Source organism: Narcine bancroftii, chromosome 4 (assembly GCF_036971445.1).
Source record: "Narcine bancroftii isolate sNarBan1 chromosome 4, sNarBan1.hap1, whole genome shotgun sequence".
NCBI classification, from domain to species: Eukaryota; Metazoa; Chordata; class Chondrichthyes; order Torpediniformes; family Narcinidae; genus Narcine; species Narcine bancroftii.
In genome coordinates this window covers 254,685,659-254,711,815 of record NC_091472.1, presented here as the reverse complement: position 1 = coordinate 254,711,815, position 26,157 = coordinate 254,685,659, and the positions used below count along the sequence as shown (strand labels likewise).

General features: G+C 43.4%; 1 protein-coding gene and 1 long non-coding RNA gene across 5 annotated transcripts in view; both read right to left on the bottom strand.

The window, feature by feature from the left end:
* LOC138761879 (uncharacterized) overlaps nt 1-14,550 on the bottom strand; it is a 170,533-nt gene extending 155,983 nt beyond the window's left edge. The window contains exons 1-4 of the long non-coding RNA XR_011356558.1: nt 14,258-14,550; nt 11,785-12,097; nt 9,667-9,812; nt 3,786-3,972 (exon numbers count right to left, since the gene is read on the bottom strand). This is a non-coding gene — a long non-coding RNA (uncharacterized lncRNA). The remainder of the gene's footprint in view (nt 1-3,785; nt 3,973-9,666; nt 9,813-11,784; nt 12,098-14,257) is intronic.
* The window catches only part of adcy5 (adenylate cyclase 5), a 390,458-nt gene that overhangs the window by 353,840 nt on the left and 10,461 nt on the right, over nt 1-26,157 (bottom strand). The window lies entirely within an intron of this gene.

Here is a 26,157-nt window from a genome sequence, read left to right as displayed (position 1 = left end):
TCTTGGATAGGTATGCAGAACTCAGAAAAATCAAGGGTTATGCAGTAGGTAAATTCTAGTCAGTTGTTAGAGGAGGTTTTAAGTCAGCACCACATTGTGGGGCCAAAGGGCTTATACTGCACTTCAGATTTCTATGTTCTATGAAGAAGACGTGTGGCATCATTGGTCGGGTCTCTGAGTGCACGAATTAGGACGTCACGTTACCATTGTGTGCAGCTCTGGTCACTATTATGGGAGGGATATGATTAAGCAATGGGAATTCAGTAAACATTCACAAGGATGTGGCCGGGGTTAGAGCTACAAGGAGAGATTGGATAGGCTGGGGCTGTTTTCTCTGGAGTGACAGGGGCTGAAGGGTGATCTTATCTTTTTGTAAAATCATGATTTGCACAGATAAAAGGTGAACGGTGGCAGTCTTTTTCCCAGGCTAGGGGAAATCGAAAATTGGAGGGCATAGGTTTAAGGTGAGAGGGGAAAGATTTAAAGGGCTCAGACCCGTAACATCGGTAATGTATCTTTACCTCCTGTGAACGCAGCAATATGGGCCAAATTCCTCCAGTGTTTTTGTGCATTTTTTAATTACTATCTCAGCGTCTGCAGACCCATGTTTCACAAAGATTTAAAGGGAATCTGAGAGGCATGTTTTTCCACACAGAGAGTGGGGGATACTTGGAAGGAGCTGCTAGATGCGGGTACAATTACAATGGTTAAAAAAAAAACTTTGGACAAGTGTGTGGGCAGGCAAGTTTTACACTGCAGTAGTTCTCAACCTTTTTCGGTCTCAGGCCCACCTGACTGAGCAATATCTTCAAGTCAAAGGCAACTCTGTAAGAAACACATCTTTATCTAATTTAAACCATTTCATTTAACATTTTTAAAGAACAAAAGAACAAACATAGAAACATGCCATGACCCACCAGTGGCCCATAGCCCACTGGTTGGGAACCACTGATTTGGAAGGTTAGGAGCAAATGGGATGAACATCTTGTTCAGCATAGATGAGTTGAACCAAGAGGCCTGGAGCTGTGTTGGGTAACTCAATTAATCTATGAGCTTTTATTGAGAAATGGAAAGTAACATCAAGCAATGACTATCTCTAACAAGAGAGGATTAATCAGTTCCTAATGACAATCAAAAAGCTTTTAATCGCTGACGGTCCCAGCACCAATGTTCTGGGTCTCACCATAAACCATAAACTTGGGATCAGCCGAACAAAATATCGTCGTTACAATGGCTCATCAGAACCTAGGTATTTCATGGCCATCCTGATGCAACAAATCCTTTCCACCATCGAAAAGCCATGGTTCAGGAGTGTGAACAAGACTCTGCACTTGCCTGGATGAATGATGTCTTAACCTACTCCATACAGTCTCCAGTCTTAGACCTCACTCTCCCCCTCCACTATTACAAACTGTAAACCCCTCCAATATCCCCTCAGATCTGAGGAAGGGTCCCTGCCCCCAAACATTAACTGGTTCCTTCAGCGTTTTTATTTTGTGAGGCTTTTTTTTTTGTTCTACGATGTTTCTAAGGGGACTCTCTTTTGCTTCTCTTTCTCTAGCTGTAAGAGGCACCTGCCAATTTCTGCTAATGGCAAATTTGTCTTCCTTACGGCAGACTAAAGGCAATTTCGTGTTGCATTACACTGCTTTCGTTACATGACAATGAAGGAATCTTGCATCTTGATAGATCGATGTTCTCGATGCATGCAGCTCAACACCACAAAGGACATGGCTGCTCATTTGATAGCCAGCAGCACACCAGGGTAACATACTGTAATAACCTGCCAAAACCTTTAACAACCTCCCAAGCCATCAATGTCTACCACCCAGAGAAGCAAGTAGATGGGAATACCATCAACTCCAGATTTCCCTCTGAGATTCACAACTTCCTGCTTCAGGAATGGTTTGCAACTTCTCCATTGCCATTGGGTTCACATCCAGGAAAACCCTCCCCAATGGCTCGGTGGGAGTAACTTTACCAGAAGGAAGTATGTGGTCTTAGGTTGCTCACGACCTTCTCAAGGGCAAACATGTCTCGGCAAATAAATACCATTATCAGCAATGCCAGTGACATCACTGAGTAGTGCTAAGTAACACTAGCAACTGTTACACCAGAAAAAGTGAAGGCCTTTAATAAAATCAGATTTAATTCAAGTAAGTGTCTTAATTGGGCGGCATGGTTGGCATAGCAGTTAGCGCAATGTCTTCACAGCGCTAGCAATCAGGACCAGGATTTGAATCACACACTGACTGCACAGAGTTTTTATGTTTTCCCAGTGGCTCCAGTTTCCTCTCACCCTTCAAAACATACCAGGAGTATAGGTTAATTGGGTGTAAATTGGCCAGTACAGACCTGTGGGCCGAAATAGCCTGTCACCATATTGTCTAAAACAAAATGTAAGCAAAATTAATGAAGTGTATATATAGCACATAATATAACCTCAGGACAATCATCCCCATTCTGTTATGCACAGAAAGGTGGTTTAATTGACCCATCGTGTTTGCACTGGCTCTTTAAGTCAATTGATTTGTATTTTGGAAATGTTCGATTTCCCAGCTCCCGAGGACAACTCTCATGTTGACGATGCTTGCACAAAGATCAGTTTCCCACATCCAACTGGTAAGACAGCAAATGTTATGTCACCAAGACTTGTTTGCCACACCAAATGCAGACTAATGTTAACAACTTATCATCCACAGGTACATTGATAAGAAAGGTTGAGGGACAGCAACCGGGGTTCAAATCTAGTGCTGTCTTTGAGGAGTTTGTACATTCTCCCCATGTCTGCGTGAGTTTCCTCAAGGTTCTCCAGTTTCCTCTCTCCCTCCAAAACATACCAGCATTGTAAGTCTGAATTTAATTTAAAATTTAAATTTAAATGGGACAAGCTCAGGTGGACAGCTTGGCTGGCATGGATGAGTTGGGCTGAAGGGCCATTCTGTGCTGTAGAACTTTATAATTTCATTAGATATTAATCAGTAAGACTATAAGAAAATAGGAGCAGGAGTAGATCCTTCAAACCTTGCCCACCATTCACCCTGACTGTAGATGGATTGCCCCAGGGTTCAACTCCTCTGTGCCAGATCCCCATGTCCTTCAATGTCCTGATCTTTACAAAAAAGTCATCCTCTTTAAGTACTCCCAATGACTCGGTAACACAACCCTACTGGATATTTCCTCTGCATCCTGCATCCCACATTCTCCTGATTTGGAAATGTTCTGCCATTTCATCATCAGCACTACATACATAATCATGGAACTTCCCACTCAATAGTGCTGTGGGAACAGCTTCACTCAAAGGGCTGCTGCAGCCCACCCGCCCCCCCACACACCTCTCCCAGGAGTCCCCCTCCCGCACCTCTCACCCAGCAGCCCCCCTCCCGCACCTCTCACCCAGCACTCCACTCCCGCACCTCTCACCCAGCACTCCACTCCCGCACCTCTCACCCAGCACTCCACTCCCGCACCTCTCACCCAGCACTCCACTCCCGCACCTCTCACCCAGCACTCCACTCCCACACCTCTCACCCAGCAGCCCCCTCCCGCACCTCTCACCCAGCAGCCCCCCCTCCCGCACCTCTCACCCAGCAGCACCCCCTCCCGCACCTCTCACCCAGCAGCCCCCCCTCCCACACCTCTCACCCAGCAGCCCTCTCTCACACCTCTACCAGTAGTTGATTACTTAAAGGTTTTTTTCCCAACACTAACACCTACACAAACACTTCCATGGAGCGGGACTGAGGGAGCTAGTCACTCAGATGCAGCAGGATGCCCACATTTACCTTCTTCCTCTGTTCTACTCCAGTTTGCAGCCATTTTTCTTCGAGTCTCTGCTCCAGCTTCCACTCACGATGATCAGAGATGAGATCAGGAGGTGTCTCCAAGTTGCTTCTTCAGCACTCATGTCTGGCTAACAGCCACAATATTTGATGTTGAACTTTCCACTATTCATCCAATTGCTCATGTAACCTTTAAATGGACAATGCACAAGTGTTAATAATGAGTACAAAAAGCTAAGCATCCCAACAATTGCTTAACAGCCCTTATGTATAGTTCCCAGAAAGTGGCATCACAGGCATAGATAGGGTTGTAAAGAGAGGTTTTGGCATATTGGCCTTCATAAATCAAAGTATAAATTATAGGAGTTGGGATGATATGGCAAAGTGGTACAAGACAATGGGAAGGTGAAATTTGAAGTATTGTGTGTGCAGTTTTGGTCACCTAACTACAGGAAAGATTTCAGATTTATTGTCAGAGTACATAAATGACATCCTTTATCCGTGGGAAAGGCAGAATTATCATTTACTGGTAGTGCAAAAGAAATTGTACACAAGTAAAGAGATAATGAATGTAAACAAACCAACTGTGCAATACGGAGAGAATAAAAACAATCAATAATGTTCACATAAGTCCTATATCAATAAAATGGAAAGAGGGCAGAGAAAATTTGCTTGGGTGTGGCTGTGATTTCAGCAACTAAGTTACAGGGAAAGGTTAAAGGGGTTAGGATTTTATTTCCTGGAGTGTCGAAGAATGAAAGTAGATGGGGGTATTATGAGGGGTATAGACTGCTTAAAGAAATCTCTTGGTGCCTGCCACATTGACCACCACCAGTGGGCTGATATCACTTCCAACCGTGCATCTTGGTGCCTCACAGTTCGGTGGGCAGCAACCTCCTTTGAAGAAGACCATAGAGCCCATCTCACTGACAAAAGACAAAGGAGGAAAAACCCAACACCCAACCAACCAATTTTCCCTTGCAACCGCTGCAACCGTGCCTGCCTGTCCCGCATCGGACTTGTCAGTCACCAAAGAGCCTGCAGCAGACGTGGACGTACCTCTCCATAAATCTTCGTCCACGAAGCCAAGCCAAAGAAGAAGAGTAAATGAAAGCAGGCTTTTTTCACTGAAGTCAGGTGAAACACAAACCAGAATGTCTGCTTCTACCACTTCCAGGAACCTACCACTCTCCATGTCAAACATTTGCTTTGGAAATCTCCTTTAAACATTCCTCCCCCTCTCTCTCTCCTTAAATCTATGCCCTCTAGTATTTGACATTTTCACCCTGAGAATAAAAGATCTTGACCTCCTACCATAGATATGCCTTTCATAATTACAGCACATCTCACAGCTATACAGCCCTCACAAAACAAATGATGAAAGATTTCAGCCAGCCAGATGGTAGTGAATCTGTGGAAATTGTTGCCACAGATGGCTGCGGAGGCCAAGTCATTGGGGATATTTAAGATGGAGGTAGACAGCTTCTTGATTAGGAAGGGAATCAAGGGTTACAGGAAGAAGGCAGGAGAATGGGGTTGAAAAGGTTTGGAAATAAACCATGATGGAATGACAGAGCAGACTCAGTGGGTCGAATGGACCAGTCCTCTCCTATTTCTAAGGGTTTTATCCATAGCAAGAGAGCACCTAAATTTTAGAGTCAAGGACCCTTCCTCAGAACTAGGAATAAAGTGGAGGCTTTATAGGTTTCAATCACAGTGGTGGGGCTATGGTGATGACGGAGGTGCAAAGCAAATGACTACATGAGACAGGTTAAGACACAAGGAGCAAAGGGAGATCATAGATCATGATTATAAAGCAGGTGAGGCCTCACTTGGAGTACGGGGTACAGTTTTGCGCTCCTTATTTAAGAAAAGATGTTCTGGCATTGGAGAAGGTTCAGAATAGATTCACAAGAATGATTCCTGGAATGAAGGGATTAGTGATACAAGTAAAGTTTGACGACTCTTAGTTTATAATCCTTGGAGTTCAAAAGAATGAGGGGAACCTCAGATGCATTTCGAATGTTGAAAGGCCTGGACAAAGTAGATGTGGCAAAGTTGTTTCCCATGGTAGAGGAGTCAAGTACAACAGGGCACAACTTCAGGATTGAAGGGCACCCATTTAAAACAGATGTGGAGGAATTTCTTTAGCCAGAGAGTGGTGAACCTCTGGAATTTGCTGCCATGGGCTGCTATGGAGGTCAGGTCATTGGGTGTATTTATGGCAGAGATCGATAGGTATCTGAAGTCAGGGTATCAAAGGATATGGGGAGTATGCAGGGAAATGGAAGAATAGATCAGCTCATGATTCAGACTCAATGGGCTAAATAACCTACTTCTGCCCCTATATCTTGTGGATGACAAAACAACCTTAATATGATTATAGGAAGCACTGAGTTCATTCAGAAAGTTTCAGAAGTCACGATTTTGATGCTCTCGTAATATGTTTCACATTGTAACAATTAATTGGAAATTATTACATTTGGCGTATTCAATGTAGGGAGGACATTTCTACAGAGGAGTCCAGGGATGGAATTTGAAAATAAAGGTAATACGTCTGAAATAAGAAAAAAAGATTTTCACTCAAAGGATAATGAATATTAGGAATTCTATGGATGTTGTATGACTTGCTGAGTTCTCCAGCATTTCTGTGTTTTTACTACAATCACAGCATATGCAGACTTTGATGTTTCACTCCATTAGGAGTACACTGAAGAGCTTTAGTCACTGAAGATAACAGGGAAATCAGAATCAGAATTTATTGACATGAACAAGTCATGAAATTCGGTGTTTTGTGGCAGCATCAAAGTGCAAACATTCATATTATAACCATCTTACCACATTACTATTAAAAAAAAAAACAACAATAATAGAGCACGAAAAGTAAGGCAGAGTCTTAGGTTCATTGATCATTCAGGAATCTGATGGCAATGGGGAAGAAGCTGTCCTTGTGCCGCTGATTGCTCAACTTTCGGCTCCTGTACCTTTTCTCCGATGGTAGCAGAGTGAAGAGGGCATGGTCTGGGTGGTGGGGGTCTTTCAGGATAGAGGCTGCTTTTTTAAGACACCGCCTCATGTAAATGTTCTTGATGAAGTCTGGTGCCTGTGATGTCACAGGCCGAGTTAACAATCCTCTGGAGCTTATTCTTGTCCTGAGAGTTAGCGGCTCCATACTAGGCAGTAATGCAACCAGCTCAGAATGCTCTCCACGGTACACCTGTAGAAGCTTACGAGAGTTTTCGGTGACATATCGAACCTTCTCAAGCGCCTCACAAAGCATAGCCACTGGCGAGGCTTCTTTGTCATTGCATCAATGTGGAGGCTCCGGGACAGATCTTCGGAGATGTTGACTCCCATGAATTTGAAGTTCTTGACCATCTGCACTACTGAGCCCTGAAGTCCGCCATCATCTCCTTGGTTTTGCTGACGCTGAACACAAGGTTGTTGTCATTACACCATTCAGCAAGTTGATCTTTTTTCCTCCTGGATGCTTCCTCATTGCTGTTTGTGATTCTGCCATCAACTGTGGTATCATTGGAAAACTTGTAGATAGCATTGGAATTGTGCCTGGCCACACAGTCATGGGTGTTTAATGAGTAGAGCAGTGGGCTAAGAACACATCCTTGGGGTGCACCTTTGTTGATAATCAGTGAGGAGGAGATGCTGTTTCCAATTCGTACTGACTGTGGTCTTCCGATGAGAAAGTCAAGGATCTAGTTGCAGAGTTGGTAGCTTCTTAACCAGCACTGAGGGAATAATGGTATTGAAGGCTAACTTGTAGTCGATGAAGAGCAACCATATGTATGAATTGCTGTTTTCGAGGTGATCCAGAGCTGAGTGGAGAGCCAGCGATATTACATCTGCCATGGAGTGATTGGGATGATAGGTGAATTAGAGTTCCACATCTTTACTTAAGTACGTGTTAATTCTGGCCACGACTAGTCTCTCAATAGATTTCAGAACAATCAAGAGATGTGTGGATAGCGCAGGGAAAGGATGGTAAAATAGACCAGCCACGATTTTGACTCAAAGGATTGGATGGCCTTCTTTTGTTGGCCAGACGTACTGGAGAAACTCAGCAGGCCATATCCACATGAAGTGATACGTAACCCACGGTTCGGGCCTAGGCCTTTCATCAGGAATAACAGAAGAAATAAAAGACAGCCATCTGTATAAAAATGGGGTGGGGTGAGTAAAGAGGAGAGGAGGGAGGAAGGGAAAGGGGGAGGAGCCCAGGCAAACAAACAAGAGATCGTGGGTGTGTAGAGGAGAATAAAGACTGAGATGTGGTGGAGGAGAGGGCATGGCTACTTCTCATCTCAGTCTCTGCACCAAATGGATTCTCCTCTGTCTTCCATTTTGAATAAGATGAGAAGCAGGACCAGGAGTCAGCCATCTGGCCCATCGAGCCTGCTCCGTCATGGCTGATCTGGCTGTGGACTCAGCTCCACTTACCCGCTTGTTCCCCTCAACCCTCAATTCCCCTGCTATGCAAAGTCTGTGTCTTAAATACTTTGATTGAGACAGCTTCTTCTGCTTCAAAAAACTGATCAAATCAAGTTACCAACTCAGGTCCTGGAGGAAATCGCGCCCCCTCCTCACTCTTTTGAAACTGCTCGCCATTCTTTGGATCTCCTCTCAAATCCTTGTTCTCTACGGCCAACATTCTTAAATCCTTCAACCTCTTCTGCTCTTCCCTTTGGGCCAGCCATTCTCAATGGGAGCCACAGCACATTAAATGCCTTATTTTCTTTTCACCTCACGTACCATAAATAGGTTTTGTGTCTTTTATGTATGGAAGAAACCAAATCTTGAGGGCTTCACAGGGAAGGGGACAGATAAACTTTGAGTAGAGTCTTGCGGGGGGGCGGGGGAAGAGATAGCTACATTTAGACAGTCAATACACTCAGTCAAGGACAGAGGAGCAACAGTGTGGACAGAACTCAGCGGGTCACACGACATCCATGGAAACAAAAAGGCAGTCAACGTTTCAGGCCTGAGCCCTTCATCTGGGATGCCAAAAAAATGGCAGATGCCCAAATATGGTGGGGTGTGGGTGAGGAGGAGGAGCACAGACTTGCAGATGAGAGGTGGATACAAGTATGGACGGGTGGGGGGGGAAGAAAGGAGTTGAGAGGAGATTGGGTTGAGGGAGCTGAAAGGAAGAAAGGAAGGGGTGGAGAGTTGGAGGTAGGAAGCTATCAGTGAAGGGTTGAAAACAGCAGTGCTGTTAACACAACGCCGTTACAGCGCCAGCGACCGGGTTCCAATCCCGCACCATGTAAGGAGTTTGCATGTTCTCCACATATCTGCGTGGGTTTCCTCTGGGGGCTCTGGTTTCCATCCACCCTCCAAAATGGACTGGGGCTGCAGGTCAATTGGGTGGCACAGACTTGTGGAACGAAAGGGCCTGTTACCGTGCAGCATGTCTAAACTATTTTTTAATGTAAAAGGAGTCCGAGGGAGGATGAAAAGTGAGGGAGAGGAAGGAGTGGTCAGAAATTGGAGGTCGATAATGATGACGTCTTGTTGGAGACTGCAAGGTTTTGTTCCTCCAATTTACGTGTGAACTCAACCAGGCAGTATACGAGGCCAAGGGCTTCGAGGAACGATTTTACTTTGCAGTCCCAACCATGCTATCTTTGACAAAGAGATCTGAATCAATAGTGTTTATCATCGAGGTTGAGCACAGGGTGATGCACATGTAGTAAATGGCCAGCTCATAATTGAAGCTTCAGACGGCAAGATTTTATCATTTTGGTTCATGCAAAGCATAGACAAACAATCAAGTTATATGTAGCCCTTAAGTTATGCATTAATTAAAGCTGCGTGGAAGTATATTCTCAGCTGTACTATTGTAACCATTTTCCCATTTCGACCTAACCTGTCCTTGAAGCATCAGGATTGGCAGCTCAATGTCAATGTGTTCAAAACCATCAATGTAACTCTGCAGAGGTCCGAAATTCCTTGAAATTAAAAAGCAGATAGAGCCGGCAAACACACGTTGGTCAGGGTGGGGTCACGTCGCATCTGTGGAGATGGGGGAAAAAATTAATATTCCATGAAAACTGGATGACTACCAACATTAATTTCATGCAAACTTAAGGGAACTCCTCTACCTCCAGTTCACAACGCTCTGACTTGTATTTTTATCAACAATGGTACACACCGAGCACCCCCAGCAGTGTTGTTGGAACAGATGGCACGGTTGATAGAGCTGTTGCTTCACAGTGGCAGCATCCTGGGTTCAATCCCAATCTCTGCCGCCGTCTGCGTGGGGTCAGCACGTTCTCAATGCAGGTTCCAGCCAGATAGAACCATGGAACATTTACAGCTCAGTAAACAGGCTATTCACCCCTTCTAGAATGCTCCAGTTTACTGTCACATCCCCAAAATACACCAGTTGGTGAGTTAAGTGGCTGCTGCAAATTAGTCCCTCATGTGCAGATGGATAATCTTGAGGGGGAGGGTTGATGAGAATGTGGGGAGAACAAAACATCTTAGGGTGCTTAGTGCAAAATGGGTGGTAATGACACAGATTCAGTGAGCCGAAGGGCCTGTCTGGAATCGTGGAGAAGCAAAGCCCAGAGTCTCGGCTTGTCCATGTTGAGCAACGTGCCCTCCTGCTTTAGTCCCACTTGTCTGCATTAGGCCCATACCCCATCAGTCCCCTTCCATCTACGTAGTTTTCCTAAGCTTCCATATTTGCTTCCACCACTTCGTCTGCCAGCTCGTTCCATGTGCCCACCACCCTCTAAGTTAGTGGTATGCCATAGGTGCTGTGGTTAGTGAGGGATTACTTAAGGTGGTATGCAAATGGGGGAAAAAGGTTGAGAACCTCTGCTCTAAGAGAAGAACTGCCCTTTCCAAATTCCACTCCTTCAAAATAGTTAGCCCTCTCATCTTAGATTCTCCCACTCTAGTGAACATACTGTCACTATTTTCCCTATCTATGTCCCTAATGACTTTTATCGACCTCAGTAAGATCCCTGCTCAACCTCCAACGCCAGGGAATAATGTGCTGAATGTGGTGAAATATCCATGCTTAATGACTGCATGTCCTTCACCGCACGAGCCTTGGTGATTCATTACCCTGTTCTCTTAGGACAGCTGCAAACAATGTCCACATCCAATAAGATGATTTTTTTTTTAAAAAACTTGGTTGCTCTAATCTGAGCAGTGGGTGATAGATACCACGTCAGGGATCAGTATCCAAATAGCAAGTTTAAAAAACAAAAACCTCTCAGAATGCTTCTGAAGAACTTTATCAAGAAAGATTAACACACAACGAGGAAGGATCAAGGCAACAAATTGCAGATATAGACAGAGAGGTGGTTTTATGAAGCCATTTAGGAGAGAGAGAGGCAGTCTGGTGATAGTATTCCAGATCTTAAGAGTCCATGCACCTCAAGGCACAGGTACAGTCATGGGGTGAAAGACAGTGGGAGAGCACAAGAAACCAGAATTTGAGAAATCAAAGGCTGTAACATAAAATGTGATTTCAGAGACAAGGAAAGTTTGATCCAACTCTATGTAAACATGGGTGTTTTTTAGGCAGAGATTGATAGGTAACTGAAAAGCCAGGGTATCAAGGGTTATTGGGAGAAGGAAGGAGAACAGAGCTGAGTCGGAGAATGAATCAACTCATGATAGAAAGGTGGAGAAAACTCAGTGGGCCAAATGGCACCCTTTATCCTGTATCTTGTGTGGAGAGCAACGGTCATACAACATGGAAATATTCCCTTCGGCCCATTGAGTCCATGCTGACCACTGATAATCCCATGCTATTCTCCCCACATTCTCTATGGAATTCAATGGCTTTTTGTCACATGCAGTGGGTACAGAGCAAATTAACCGATACTTAAGTAGAGCAGGTAGTGCACAATGCAGTACATTTCCGATTAACTGAAACCAATTAACCAAGATTCCGAATATCCAAAAGTTTTTTCAGGTGAGACATGACATCACGATTTGAAAAAAAGTTGAAATTTTTTTTACCCACCGTGCTCAAATGGGGGTCTGAAGCGTGGTTAGTGCCACGTTGAATCAATGGTGCTCTTGTGTACTAGTCCAAGATACAACTGCAAGGTCAAGATTTCACCCAACTGCTCAAGTGGGTCTCTGATGCCATTGGAATCAACGGAGCTCTCACGTACTGGTCCAAGATACAGCTCAGATAGGGGTCAGTCACATTGTTAGTGCCATTGGAATCAACGGCGTTCTGGTGTATAGTACCGCTGAAACATACAGCTCCAGTGGGGATCTGTCGCGTTGTTGGTGCCTTTGGAATCAGCGGGGTTCTCTTGTACAGTGTACTGTTGGAAGCAGAGATCATTTTTTTTTGTTAAGAATTAAACATTATTTCATGCTTGAAAAATCTTCTGTTGTTATTTGCTGTTGTTTAACCACGGATACAAGGTGTTCTACTGATGCTACTGGTCTGTTTAGAGAAAATTCCTGAATATCCTAAAAATCCGGTTGACCGAGATATGTCTTGTCTCAAGCATTTCAGATAATCGGAAACATATTAGATAACTAAAGTGAAGGATGTCATGTTATGAAGACAGTGTAGGAGAAGAGTATAGTGAAACATTGAAATGCTTTTCTCATTGACTTCCTTACACTCGTGCAAATTTACAGGGACCAATTAAGCTACTAACCAGACAATTAACAGCAGCACTTAACGACAATTCCTCGAGTTATCAGAGAATTCACAGGCAATATTATGAAAGTTATGGTCTAATCCAGCTCCGCTAATCTTTCAGCCACTGTACAATTGTTACTTTCTCTCTTTGAGCCTTTCCTCTTCTTGGAATCCTAGATTTACTACAGGACAAAATACCATTTGACCCATCAATTCCCTACCAGCAGAGGGAATCTCAGAAGTGTAATCCATTCAGTCTCATTCACCCTGTCCCTCTTTGGTGCTCTGCAGATTACTATCTATCAAGTGGCCATCCAATTTGTTCTTGAAATCTTTAATTAACCATTCTATCAACCTGTTTTGCATCAGAACTATTCTGAGTTAACAACCCCTCTCTATCTTTTCTTTTAAATAATTTAACTTTAATATTCAGACAGCAGAAAAGATTCTCAAGAATGTTGGTGGGATTGGGGAGGGGCTTGAACTATAAGGAGAAGCTAGATGGGCTGGGACTTTTCTGTCTGGACCACAGGAGGGTAAGGGCAAATGTAGGTTTATTTAATCATAAGGACATGGATATGGTAAATACAGTAAAACCCTCAGTATCTTGCACCTACCAATCCTCATAGGTAGGATTGGTAAGTGCTGGATAAGTGAATTTTCCAGTTGCTTGAGATTCCTGTTGCATGAATTGGCAAACTAACAGTGAGGTGCCAATTTTAAACTTTCATATTTTTTACCTATTTATTTTCAGTGATTTTTTTACTAGTTGCTTGAATTCCAGGTAACGGGAATGTTAATCATTCTTTGTTCCCTCCAGAATAGGGGAATTTAAAACTAGAGGACACAGACTTGAGGGGAAGGAGTGAAGATGTAAATGGGACACAAGGTGGTGGGTACATGCTGCCAGAGGAAGTGGCAAATTGTAAAGTTCAACATCTTCACAAAGGTCCATGGAGTGGAAAGGTTTAGAAGGATAATGGGCTGAATGTTGGCAAACAGCCCTCATGGGCGTTGGGGTGAAGGGGCTTTCTGTGCTATCGAATTCTATGACACTCCTTTGATCCCAGATCTATCTGCCAATGAATATTCTACTCTCCTCTATTTTATTTTTCACCATGGCTCTGTTCACTTCTGTGAAATTTCCTCACACACTTATTTGTTTCATTCTGAACTTGCAGATGAAACCCTTCTTTCCTGGAACCAATTTGGCAAATCTCCTCCACATCCTCTCTGAGACCTTCACACCTTTCCATGGTAACCAGAACTGGTGCAAGTTGGGTCCTAACCAGTGTTTAGCATCACCCCACACCCTTCCCCCGTTTTGTGCACTTTGGGTCTGTCTCTGTCACCTGTCAATTGTATGGATTTTGGCACAAACTGATGGATCGCTCGATCAAATCCTCAGTCTGAATAGAGATGCACTCTTCAACATCGGCCTTTAATTTCTATTAACCCCTTCCCCCAACTCTCTTTCCCTGTGTCTCCCTTCCTCCAGCTCCCCACCCTGGTCCCTTCCCTCTCCCAAGCTAACCTTGGCCCTCTCCCCTCATCGCTTCTCAGATATTTTTTTTCTTTTCTACCCTCCTACCTTTCTCCTGAGGCAACAAGTGCAAATACCAGAGGTCAACTGTTTAATGTGAGTGGATGAAAGTTTATGGCGGATATCAGAGGTAAGTTTCTTTACACAGAGAGTGGTGGGGTACCCTGGAATGCATTGCCGGGAGTGATGGTAGAGGGGAATTCAGAAGACTCTTAGACAGGAACATGGATGCAAGAAGGTTAAGGGAGTAAGGTAGGGAAAGATTAGATTGTTGTTGAGTAGGCTTACATAGATCGGCACAACATCATGGGCAAAGGGTCTGTATTGTGCTGTAATGTTCTCTGATGCTCAACATGCTGAGTTGCTTCAAGAGGTTGTTTTTGTTCCAGATACCAGCATCTGCAATTTCTTGTGTCTCCTCATTTCATTTGTTAGATGATTTCAGAGGATCTATGAAGAGTCCACACTTTCTGACAAGACATCAATGCAGCAGACAAGATTATAAATGAACAATCAGGTAATTTTGTGGTCTCAGATATCAGCTTTTCAAATTCCACATTTAATGAAATCTTTAACCCACTTTAAATTTTCCAATTGATGTGGAGGACTTGAACTGTCATTAGCTCATGCTTGTGCCAGAACTGCTATGCTTTACTACCACAGTGTGATTTAAAGTCATATTAGTTCAGACAGGTTGCTAACACAACCACCTGATAACAAAGATATAGTATCAAAACTCAAAAACCTAACATCAGGAATGGCATAGTTGGCATACCGGTTAGCACAACACTGTTACAGCACCAGCGATTGGGACCTGGGTTCGAACCCCGCGCTGTGTGTAAAGAGTTTGTATGTTCTCCCCGTGCTGCGTGAGTTTTCCCCCCCAAGAGCTCCGGTTTCCTTCCACCATTCAAAGTGTGCGGCATGGGCTGAAAGGGCCTGTTACCGTGCTGTATGTCTAAATATTTTTTTAGAAAATATATAGCATCACCCTCCTTCACCTCCCCAAGAAATGACAAGATATCTTACTAAGGTAGAGGCAAGAAACTTGTTTCCACTGGTAGGTGAGACTAGAACTAGGGGATATAGCCTCAAGATTCAGGGGCAGAGATTTAGGATGGAAATGAGGAGGAACTACTTTTCCCCAGACAGGAGTGAATCTGTGGAATTCTCTGCCCAAGGAATCATTAAATATATTTCAGATAGATTTAGATAGATATTTGCATAGGAAAGGAATTAAAAGGAATTGGGAAAGGTGGGGAAGTAGAACTGAGTCCACAGCCAGATCAACCACAAACTTACTGAATGGCAGGCAGAGTGGGCTTGACAGGCCAGATGGCCGACTCCTGCTCCTAGTTTTTATGTTCTGCCTTGAGACTCACCAACACCTACGTCTCCCAGGTATAGTCCCTTCAAAAGGAAAGTAAACCTATTATTGACATTAATTATAAATGAAAAGTTTCAGATCACTTAAATTGAGAGGAAGTTAAATCAATAGTAACAGAGACAAAAGAGACTGCAGATATGGAAAGCTGGAGAAAAAAAAAGAGTTGTTGAAGGAGCTCAATAGATCAGGTCACATCTGCGGAGGTAAAGAGCTGGTCAATGTTTTTTTGAAGAAATGCAGCACGGTAACAGGCCCTTTTGGCCCACGAGCCTGTGCCGCCCAATTACATCCAATTGACCTAGAACCCTCGGTATGTTTGTGAAAGGTGGGAGGAAACCGGAGCCCTCGGGGAAAACCCACACAGTCATCGGGAGATCTTACAAACTCTTTTACAGACAGTGCAAGATTCGAACCCTCGTCCCGATCACTGGTGCTGTAACAGCATTGCTCTAAAAGTGTTACTCCTATTTTCGTACTCACAGGACCGATGCACGCCCTCAACCCAAAACGTCAACCATCCCTCTGCCTCCAGATGCAGCCCGACCCATCGAGTTCCTCCTGGAGCAGCCTGTTTATTGCTATAAAATTAATAGCAGTTCAATTTGTTTAATGTTTAAAGGGGGAAAACTTCTTCATGCAGAGAGCGCACGGAACGAGCTGCCAGCTTGATGTGGTGAATGCGAGCTTAGTTTAGACATTTGAATGGGAGGACTATGGTCCGGGTACAGGTCAATGGGACTAGGCAGAATTAACATTTTGGCACCGATTAGATGGGCCGAAGGGCCTGTTTCTTGGCTACAGTGTTCTACAATTTGAATGTATTTATACAGTACAGTGTATTTAGATTATATTTATTTGTGGTTATTAAAGATATATACATCTTTAGGTCTACATGTGATTATTACATGTTGCATATTGTATGTATATGTGTGTGCACTGTGGTCCTGAGAAACACCGTTTTGTCTGGTTGTATATGAATAGTCAGATGATAATACCTTTAAATTTGAACTGTTAATGCAGATCAAATTTCAAGCCAAGAACCAGCATGGGCTGGTTGGACTAGACCTTTCAAAGTTTCAAACTTGCAGTGCTCACATCAACCTTTAGAATCCCTGAGTGCAGTGTACCACTTCCTTGTGAGTTGGACTTACTTGTATCATCCGACATCGTTGGCACGGTTTCAACCAAGAGCACGTCACCAACATTTAACCGAGAGCCTTCTTCAGCCTCTGCCATCCACACGGGTGAGGGAGGGTCTTCTCGCACAGCTGTCGAGTAAGGAGCTTCAGAACAAAACTGAGAGGAGGAGCCAAGTTGGGATGAGGCCTGACTGGCAGGGGGAAGGAGGGGAGTAATTGTTCTCCTGAGCAATAGAGGTCAGGTTTGATGAAGAAAAACACCTGGGTTTAAAATCATTGACTTTTCCTTTCTAGAAATCTGTGATTGGATCAGAAAACCTGCAGCAAATTACCAATTAAAAGCTGGTTAACAAGTAAACCAAAAAATGACACAGAAGTCATCAGCGAATTTGACCACACCTTGCATGTTAGAAACCAGGATGCTCAATTCTTTTAAATCAACATATCCTCTAAACTCACTTACACCATCACTTGAACTGTGCCCGCATATCCAGAGTGTATTTGGCAGATGTATTCACAGTGTAGAGAAGGTCAACTTTGTGATCATTTCACATAAAGGTGCAATTCACTCTTAAACAGACACGAAAGGAATTCTAAATGGATACTACTTCCCATTGAGAATTTATGAAATATTAGAAACGTGTAAAAGTTATGCAGCGGATACTTCATCAACTTTTACCATCAATAATCTTTCCTTCTGCAAGAGTTTCTGCCTTGAGTTCAGTTTATGCTGCTGCATTGATTCTTTTTATTCACAATTTTAACTTGCAAAGATTTTCTTTGCATTCATTTTGCCATCACGTCAGCACGTTCGCCGCGCCATGGAACCAAAGCAGACTCTCATGCAGCTCTATGTTTCTTACCCAATACTAATCATATTTAAACAATTCACTTGCAAAGTGTTTGAGAGGCAGCCACGCAGGACCCAGGAGAGTGGTCCTTCCACACAAGGCCTCTGTGGTCCTGCAGCCAGGCGGCCGAATCTGTGCCATTCATGAGACGTAACATACATCATATTTTGGTGCCTTTCTGACCCATCCCTCACTGTTGCCAATCCACGACACAATGAGAGTTCATCATTGCTCCCATACTCTTTCAGTTACGCCACAGCTGACCATGAGATACAAGGCGTGCAGCTGCCCTTACATTCACGTGAGTGCAGAATGCAGGAATATGTAAACAGCTAACCTCGTTTATTAAATGAGAGGTGCACCACTGAAAGCAGACTTGCTGGATGCATCACAGCATGGGACAGGAGCTGCTCTGCTCAAGATCAGATGACTGTGAATGAGAATGAGAGTTTCTTTAGGAGTAGAGATTAATGATAGGAAGCAGTGAGAGAGAATCCCAGAGCTCCCTTTGGAGAAATAGGGATTACAGATGGGGAGCAGTGAGAGGGAATCTTACAGAACTCCCTTCGGAGAAGCAGGCACTACAGAAGATGATGAATGAATTCAGCTCAGAACCTCACGCCCTTCATGGACTCCATCTATATCTCCCGCTGCCTGGCAAAGGCACTGAAGGATCATCACATTATTTTCTTCCTCCTCCCATTGTTTGGGGGGGGGGGGGTGGAGGCTCAAAAGTGTGTAGTCCCTCATCAAAAGGATTAAAGACAGTTTCTTTCCCACAGCCATCAGACTCCTGAATGAACCCCGCAGCAATGCTCTCATGTTGCCCTTACTCAGTGCTAATTGATCTTCATCACTGCAAATCTTAATCTGTGCAATTGTGTTCCTGTTCTTCAGCTTTACAAGGCAATAGAAAGAAGAGACATAGGGTCAAAAGAGATAGAAGCATTATGGGTTAAATTAAGAAATGTCAAGGGTAAAAAGACCATATTAGCAGTTATATACAGGCCCCCAAACAGTAGCTGTGAAGTAGATAATGAGCTACAGCAGGAAATACAGAGAGCATGCCACAAGGATAATATCAAAATAATTATGGGGGATTTTAACATGGCTGGGGATTGGGAAAGACAGGAAAGCCAGGAGAGAGAGTTTGTAGAAAACCTAAGAAATAGCACTTTTTGAACAGCTTGTTGTGAAGCCCACTAGGGGACCTGCAGTTCTGGATTGGATCGTGTGCATTGAACCAGAGGTCGTTGGGGGTTAAAGGTCACAGAACCTCTAGGAAGCAGCGATCATAACATGGTTGAATTTAATTTAAAATCTGAAAAGAAAAAAAAATGATCAGATGTATCAATTTTTCAGAGGAATAAAGGAAATTACAGTAGTATGAGAAAGGAACTGGCTCAAGTAAACTGGGAAAGCAAACTAATTGGAGGATCAAAGCAGGACTGGAAGATATTTTTGCAAGTAATAAAAGGCATGCTGGATAGATTTATTCCAAGAAAAAAAGAAATTTGTCCAAGGAAAGATGATACCATTGTGGCTAACAAAAGAGATGAAGGCTAAGATAAAAGCAAAGGCGAGGGCATACAAGGAAGCTAAAATTAGTGGGAAATCAGAGGACTGGGATTCCTTTCAACAATTACAGAAAGAGACAAAGAAAGTCATTAGGAAAGAAAAGGTGAGCTATGAAAGGAGATTAGCTAATAATATTAAAAACGACACTGAGTTTTTTCAAATATATAAGAAATAAAAGAGAGATATGTGTTGACATAGGACCGATAGAAAACGATGCTGGGGAAATTGTAATGGGTTATAAAGAGATGGCAGAGGAACTTAATCAATATTTTGTGTCTGTCTTCATCGTGGAAGACATTAGTAACATCCCAGACAGTCAGAGGCTTCAGGGAGTAGAGTTAGATTCAGTTAGGGTTACTAGAGAATTTGTGCTACGCAAACTAAATGAATTAAAGATTGATAAATCTCCTTGGCCGGATGAGGTGCATTCGCAGGTTTTGAAAGAGGTGGCTTTGGAGATTGTAGATCCATTGGCAATGATCTTCCAGAAATCGAGAGACTCTGGAGAGATTCCAGAGGATAGGAAGGTCGCAAATGTGGTTCCGCTGTTTAAGAATGGTGGGAGACAGAAAAAAGGAACCTATAGGCTGATTAGTCTGACATCGGTGGTTGGGAAGATATTAGAGTCGATCCTCAAGGATGAGGTGATGAAATACCTAGAGATGCATGACAGGATAGGTCCAAGTCAGCATGGTTTTTTAAAGGGTAGATCCTGCCTGACCAACCTATTAAGAGTTTTTTGAAGAAATCTCAAGTAGGATAGACAAAGGAGAGTCTGTGGAGGTTATCTATTTAGATTTTCAAAAGGCTTTCGATAAGGTTCCACATATTAGGCTGCTACATAAGATGAGAGCCCATGGAATTACAGGGAAGTTATTAAACTGGATAGAAAAGTGGATGATAGGCAGGAAGCAAAGGGTTGAAATTAAGAGTTCCCATTCTGCTTGGCTGCCTGTAACTAGTGGTGTTCCGCAGGGGTCGGTATTGGGGCCGCTGTTGTTTACAATTTATATTAATGATTTGGATTGTGATATGAATGGTTTTGTGGCCAAATTTGCGGATGACACCAAGATAGGTGGCGGAGTAGGAAGTGTAGTAGAAACTGTAAAGTTGCAGAAGGATCTAGACAGATTAGGAGACTGGGCAAAATTATGGCAGATGAGATTTAACATAGAGAAATGTACAGTTGTACATATTGGCAGTGGAAATAAACGGTAGAATACTATATAGATGGGGTGAAAATTCAGACCTCAGATGTGCAAAGGGACCTGGGACCTAGGGAAACCAGATGAAATTGGAAGTGAAGAAAGCAAATGGTACGTTGGCATTCATTTCAAGAGTTTTGATGAGGCTCTGTGGGGAACTGGTGAGACCTTATTTGGAGTACTGTGTGCAGTTTTGGGCCCCCTATCTTAGAAAGGATGTGATGTTGTTGGAGAGGGTGCAAAGGAGATTTACTAGGACGATTCCTGGAATGCAAGGGCTAACATACGAGGCAGCTCTTGGGTTGTATTCATTGGAGTATAAGAGAATGAGAGGAGATCTCATAGAGGCATTTTGTATTTTGAAAGATTTAGACAGGATGGATGTGGGTAAGATGTTTCCCTTGGTGGGTGAATCGAGGACAAGGGGTGATAGTCTGAAAATTAGAGGTTATCCATATAAAACAGGGATTAGGAAGAACTTCTTTAGCCAGAGGGTCGTGGATCTGTGGAACTCACTGCCGCATACAGCAGAGGAAGCCAGATCACTGGGAGGTTTTAAAGAAGAAATAGACAAGTATCTCATTAGTGAGGGGATATGGGAAAAAGGCCGGAATTTGGAACTAGTGTAGATTAGCTTAGTGAAGATTTACGGCACAGTTAGTATAGGGTGCGGCAAGGTTAACACAGTAGTTAGTGCAATGCTCTTATAACTCCAGCAATCAGGGTTCAAAATCAGCGCTGTCTGTAAGGAGCTTGTACCATCTCCCAGTGTCTGGCGTAGGTTTCTCTGGGTGCTCTGGCTTCATCCCACTATTCAAAACGTACTGATTTGTCGGTTAATTGGGCGGCATGGGCTCGTGGGGCGAAAGGGCCTATTACCGTGCTGTATGGCTAAATTTAAAATTATTTTAAATTCAACTAGATTCTCAACCTCTAGGACTACGCTCAAAGTTTACTGCCCCCCACCCCCCCTCTTTGAAGCAGTCAAATTTAGTTGGTTTCTTCCATATTCTTTCCTACCTACTACATATTAAAAAAAAAATTTGATGATTTCAGTCTGTGGTTTCCCCCCCACCCCTTTAAATGTGTTGTGCCCACCTCCCCCTCACCAACCCCCATTGAGAATGGCTAAACCAGAGGCTGTTGAGAATTTGTTGACACACACTGCTGTAGAGGCCAAGTCATTGGGTATATTTAAAGCTCCCATGAACAGAAATGTGAATATGAGCAGATAATCTGTTTTCAATCGATGCTGTTTGGGGTGAAACTTTTGCCAGAATTCTGATTAACATCTCTACATTTCTTCAAAATAATGTCATGGGATCTTATACATCTGCACAAAAGGGAATCAAGGCTTTGCTGAAGATTTATTTCGACATGTGAGGGGTTATGCTGACACGGCCCTGTCACCGCAACGCTTTCTGTAGTGCTTCTTCAACCTGGAACCTTCTGGCAGAGACAAAGAAATGTAACCAAGTGAGCTGATCAGCAGTATAATGGCAAAAGCCTGAGTTAGCTGGTGGCATGGAAGTTCTTTATGGGGGTCTTGATCAGTAACGGTGTCAAAGGTCATGGGGAGAAGTCAGGAGAATGGAGTTGAGAGGAAAAATGCATCAGCCATGATTCAGAAGTGAGCAGGCGAAATACACAAGCAAATGGAAACAGATTCAACTCTCTTAAAACTGCTCTATTTATATGGCTGGTTAACATCACAATACCATTCAGTTGCCCTAACTCTATTTCCCTTGGTAACCGTACCTAATCCTCTAGTCTAACACACAACAACTTATTTTAACCACCCAAACTCTTCAAAAGCATAATTTCTTCTATTTGACTCTGTTTGTATTGCTTGGCCCACTATCCTCTAAGCAAAGTCACAGAGCCAAAGGCACTCTGTCCCACCTTGTCCTGATCAGGTGGGTTCACAGTTAAGTGTTTGAACAACACCGTGTTGATTGATACCAGGCAAGGCAACCATTCCAATACACCCTCAGGTTACAAAGGGGAAACATACATTAGTCCTGAGCTGTTATTCACAATTGCAGAGTGGATAAGAATAAAGAAAATTGGATTGCATTAATGAAGTATGCCGAAGACATTTCAAAGTACAGGTACACAATCCTTTATCCAGACATCTAAAATCGGAAAGCTCCAAAAACTGGCAAGTGGGAAGAGAGACGGCAGCGCGAGTTGGGCGGGTGAGAGAACGACAATGCGGGTCGGGCGGGCGAGGGGGGAAGACTACAGCACGAGTTGGGCAGGCGAGGGGCGGGTGAGGGGACACCGGCAGTGCGTGTCGGGCAGGTGGGGGGGGAAAGATGGCAGCACAATTCAGATGGGCTTAAATCTAGCTTTCCGAAATCGGGAAAAATCCAAAATTCGGAACACACTGTCCCCCAAGGGTTCCAGATAAAGGATTGTGTACCTGTACTTTATAACAAGGATGCTTGAAGGGGAGTTACTGTTATAATGAAGGTGCACACAGTAAGCCGCAATAAGCAACAATGTGGATATGAGCAGATAATCTGTTTTCAATCAATGTTGTTTGGGGTGAAGTTTTGGTCAGGATTCTGAGGATTAGCATCTCTACATTTACTTCAAAATAATGTCATGGGATTGTGTACATCTACAAAAAAAAGGGAATCGGAGCTTTGCTTAACAAGCCCAGCACGTCATAAGCAAAACCCTCCCAACTATCAAGAACATCCACAGGGAAAACTGCCATTAGAGAGTGCAACAATCTTCATGGATCCACACCACCCAGCACACACACTGTTCTCACTGCTGCCATCAGAAGAGAGGTCAAGGTGCCACAAGACTCGCACCACCAGGTTCAGAAACAACTGTTACCCCTCCACCATCAGTCTCTCAGTAACAAACTCAATCAGAGATTCATTTAAGGATTCTTAGTTTCGCACTTTACTGATTTCTTTCCCCTCCATATTCCACAGTTTATTTACATTTCTTTATTTGTTTACATGTATATATTGTGTTCAGTTTTTTTGCACAACCAATAAATGGTAATTCTGCCTTGCCCGCAAGAAAAAGGACCTCAGGGTTGTACAAAAGGTGATGTCATATATGTACTCTGACAATAAATCTAAAATATAATTCGACAGAGCAAAGTCCTTTCAGCACATCACCTTTTGGAGTGGTTCTTCAACCTGGAACCTCTGGCAGCGTCATGGAAATATAACCAAGTGACTTGATCAGGGGTGTGAAGGCAGGAGGGTATTGCCAGAGTTGGTGTGCGACAATGCTCCTGGAAATAGAAGAGAGACACACTCTCCGAGATACATGGCCAATGGCTCTCCATCTCTGGACACTACTGAGTTGTCACCAGCCACTTAACTCAATGCTGCTTTGTATGAACTTTCTGTTTGCAAACTGGTTGTGCCGCTTACCTATGAAATATGTGGGTGTGGAGAGTAAGTATTTACAAAATATTCTGAAGATTATTTAGTGAAAGATATGAATAAAATAGAAGCAGGAAAGTTGTTTCTGCTTGTACGTAAGACTAGAATGAGGGGACATCACCTCAAGTATCTGGGGAGTAGGTTTAGGACAAAGATGAGGAGAAACCTGCTTTTCCCAGAGGATCTAGGGGAAAATTTAAATTTAAATTTAGATATACAGCACATATACAGGACCCTTTCAGCCCATGAGCCCATGCCACCCAATTGACCTACATTTTGAACTGTGGGAGGAAACAGGAACTCCCGGAGGAAACCCATGCAGACATGGGGAGATCATATAAACTCTTTACAGACAGTGGCGTATTTTAACTGGTCACTGGCACTGTAACAGTCCTGCACTAACTGCTACAGTAACCGTGCCATTTCTTTCAATTCTCAGTTCAGGATTTTTCCAAGACTGAAAACATCCTATCGACACGAAAGACAAATGGACAGAAATAGATATTGGAACGACCAAATGCAAGTAAATATAACTATCCCAGAAAGGTCAGCATGGACAATTTGGGCTGAAGGGCCTGTATTTATGTTACTATGATTCTAATCTAATCATGGACTTATCTCTACCTACCCACCTTTTCTCCATAACAGAGCAACATGGTTAAAATAGCGGTTAGCATAGCGCCAGCGATCAGGACCGGAGTTCAAATCCCGTGTTGTCTGTAAGGAGTTTGTACATTCTCCCCGTGCCTGCGTAGGTTTTCCCCAAGGGCTCCAGTTTCCTCCCACCATTCTAAACATACAGGGGGTATAGGTCAATTGGGTACAAGTGGGCGGCAAAGGCTCATGGGCTGAAATGGCCTGTGACCGATCTGTATGTCTAATTTTTGTTTTAATTTTAAATATAACATTTTTAAAAATTAACCCTTAATTCCCCTACTCCGCAAAATTCAATCTGATTGTATCTTAAATACATTTAATGAGGCAGCCTCCACTGCTTCCTTGGGCAGAGAATTCCACAGAATCACTACTCTCTGGGAAAAGCAGGTTTCTCCTCATCTCTGTCCTAAACCTACTCCCCAGATACTTGAGGTGATGTCCCCTCATTCTAGTCTTACGTACAAGCAGAAACAACTTTCCTGCTTCTATTTTATTCATATCTTTCAGTTTTATGTTTTTAAATCAGACCACCTTTCATTCTTTTGAATTTCACTCAAAACTAAGTTTCCTAGTGGGCAATCAAACTGTATATGTGGCCGATGGCACAACTTCTGGATAAATACCAACACTTAGAAGACATCACCAGAACAGATAGGCCTTCTAATATGGATGTCAGGCATCAGTGCTGTGTGTTATGTTCCTACATAAGGGTATTGACCACACCTCAGTGTCTCTGGGACCTTCAATACTGTAAAACTTAACATGTTCTTTCCATGGGCGAGTTAACACAGCTGCTATCGATGCCAACTCCAGCAGTGTAAGTTAGTGATAATGTATGGCGTTTTGGTCACCTAACTACAGGAAAGATTGAAAAAGTGCAGTGAAGATTTGTGAGGATGTTGCCAGGACTTGAAGAACTGAGTTTCAGGTAAAGGTGAAATAAGTTTGGACTTTATTCAGTGAAATGTTGGAGAATGAGATGTGACACAGGTGCATAAAATTACAAGGTGCACAGAAAAGAGTAAATGCACATAGGCTTTTTACACTGAGGTTGGGCGAATCAAGAACAAGAGGACATGGGTTAAGGGTGACAGGTGAAATGACAGTTCAAATTGTTTAACATTTAAAGGAAACATTAGAGGGAACTTCTTGACACACAGAGCTGAGAGAGTGTGGAACGAGCTGCCAGACATCCATGATGACCTTCAAACTTCCACCGATACTAATCCCATATTTTTATCCCCTCCCACTGTCTCCCCCAATCTGTACCAATTTTAAACATTGGAGGCAAGTTACAGTCTGTAATGTACATACCAGCCTGCTCTTCCTTAAGATGGGATGGAGGGAGAAATTAAAGTAACAGGGACAACACAGTGACTCGATACGGACAATTCCCAGTCGCTGGAGTTGTGAAGCAGCAGCTCTATCTACCAGCTCCACTTCCCTTCCATGTTCCAAAGATGTGCTGGCAAGCTATGTGCCAATGCAAAAATATGCTGGAGAAACTCAACAGGTGATGCAGCGTCCAGAGGAACTAAAAGGGTTTAGGTCTGAAATGCTGCTTACCCTTTACTCTCTATAGATGCTGCTTGACCTGCTGAGTTTCTCCACCACTTCTGTATTGCACCAGACCCCAGTGTCTGCAAGTTATGTTGCTACTATAAATTACCCTCTATACTGGCTAATGTAAAATGTGTTAAAGGGAGGTGATAGATGTGTGAAAGAATAAGCAAAGAATGAATTGGTGGAGGATCTCAGAAGGTCAGGCAGTGTCTATGGGTAGAAATGGTCTTGACTGACCATTTTGGGTTGCGACTCAATACAGAACAGGTGACATTACATTTATAAAGGGGGAAGGAAGGTGCAAACATGTAAAGAACAGAAGGAGCGAGAAGTGGTGAGACTGAAAGAGGGACAAACCATGAGGAAGGGAGGGACATGGGATTGCTTGCTCT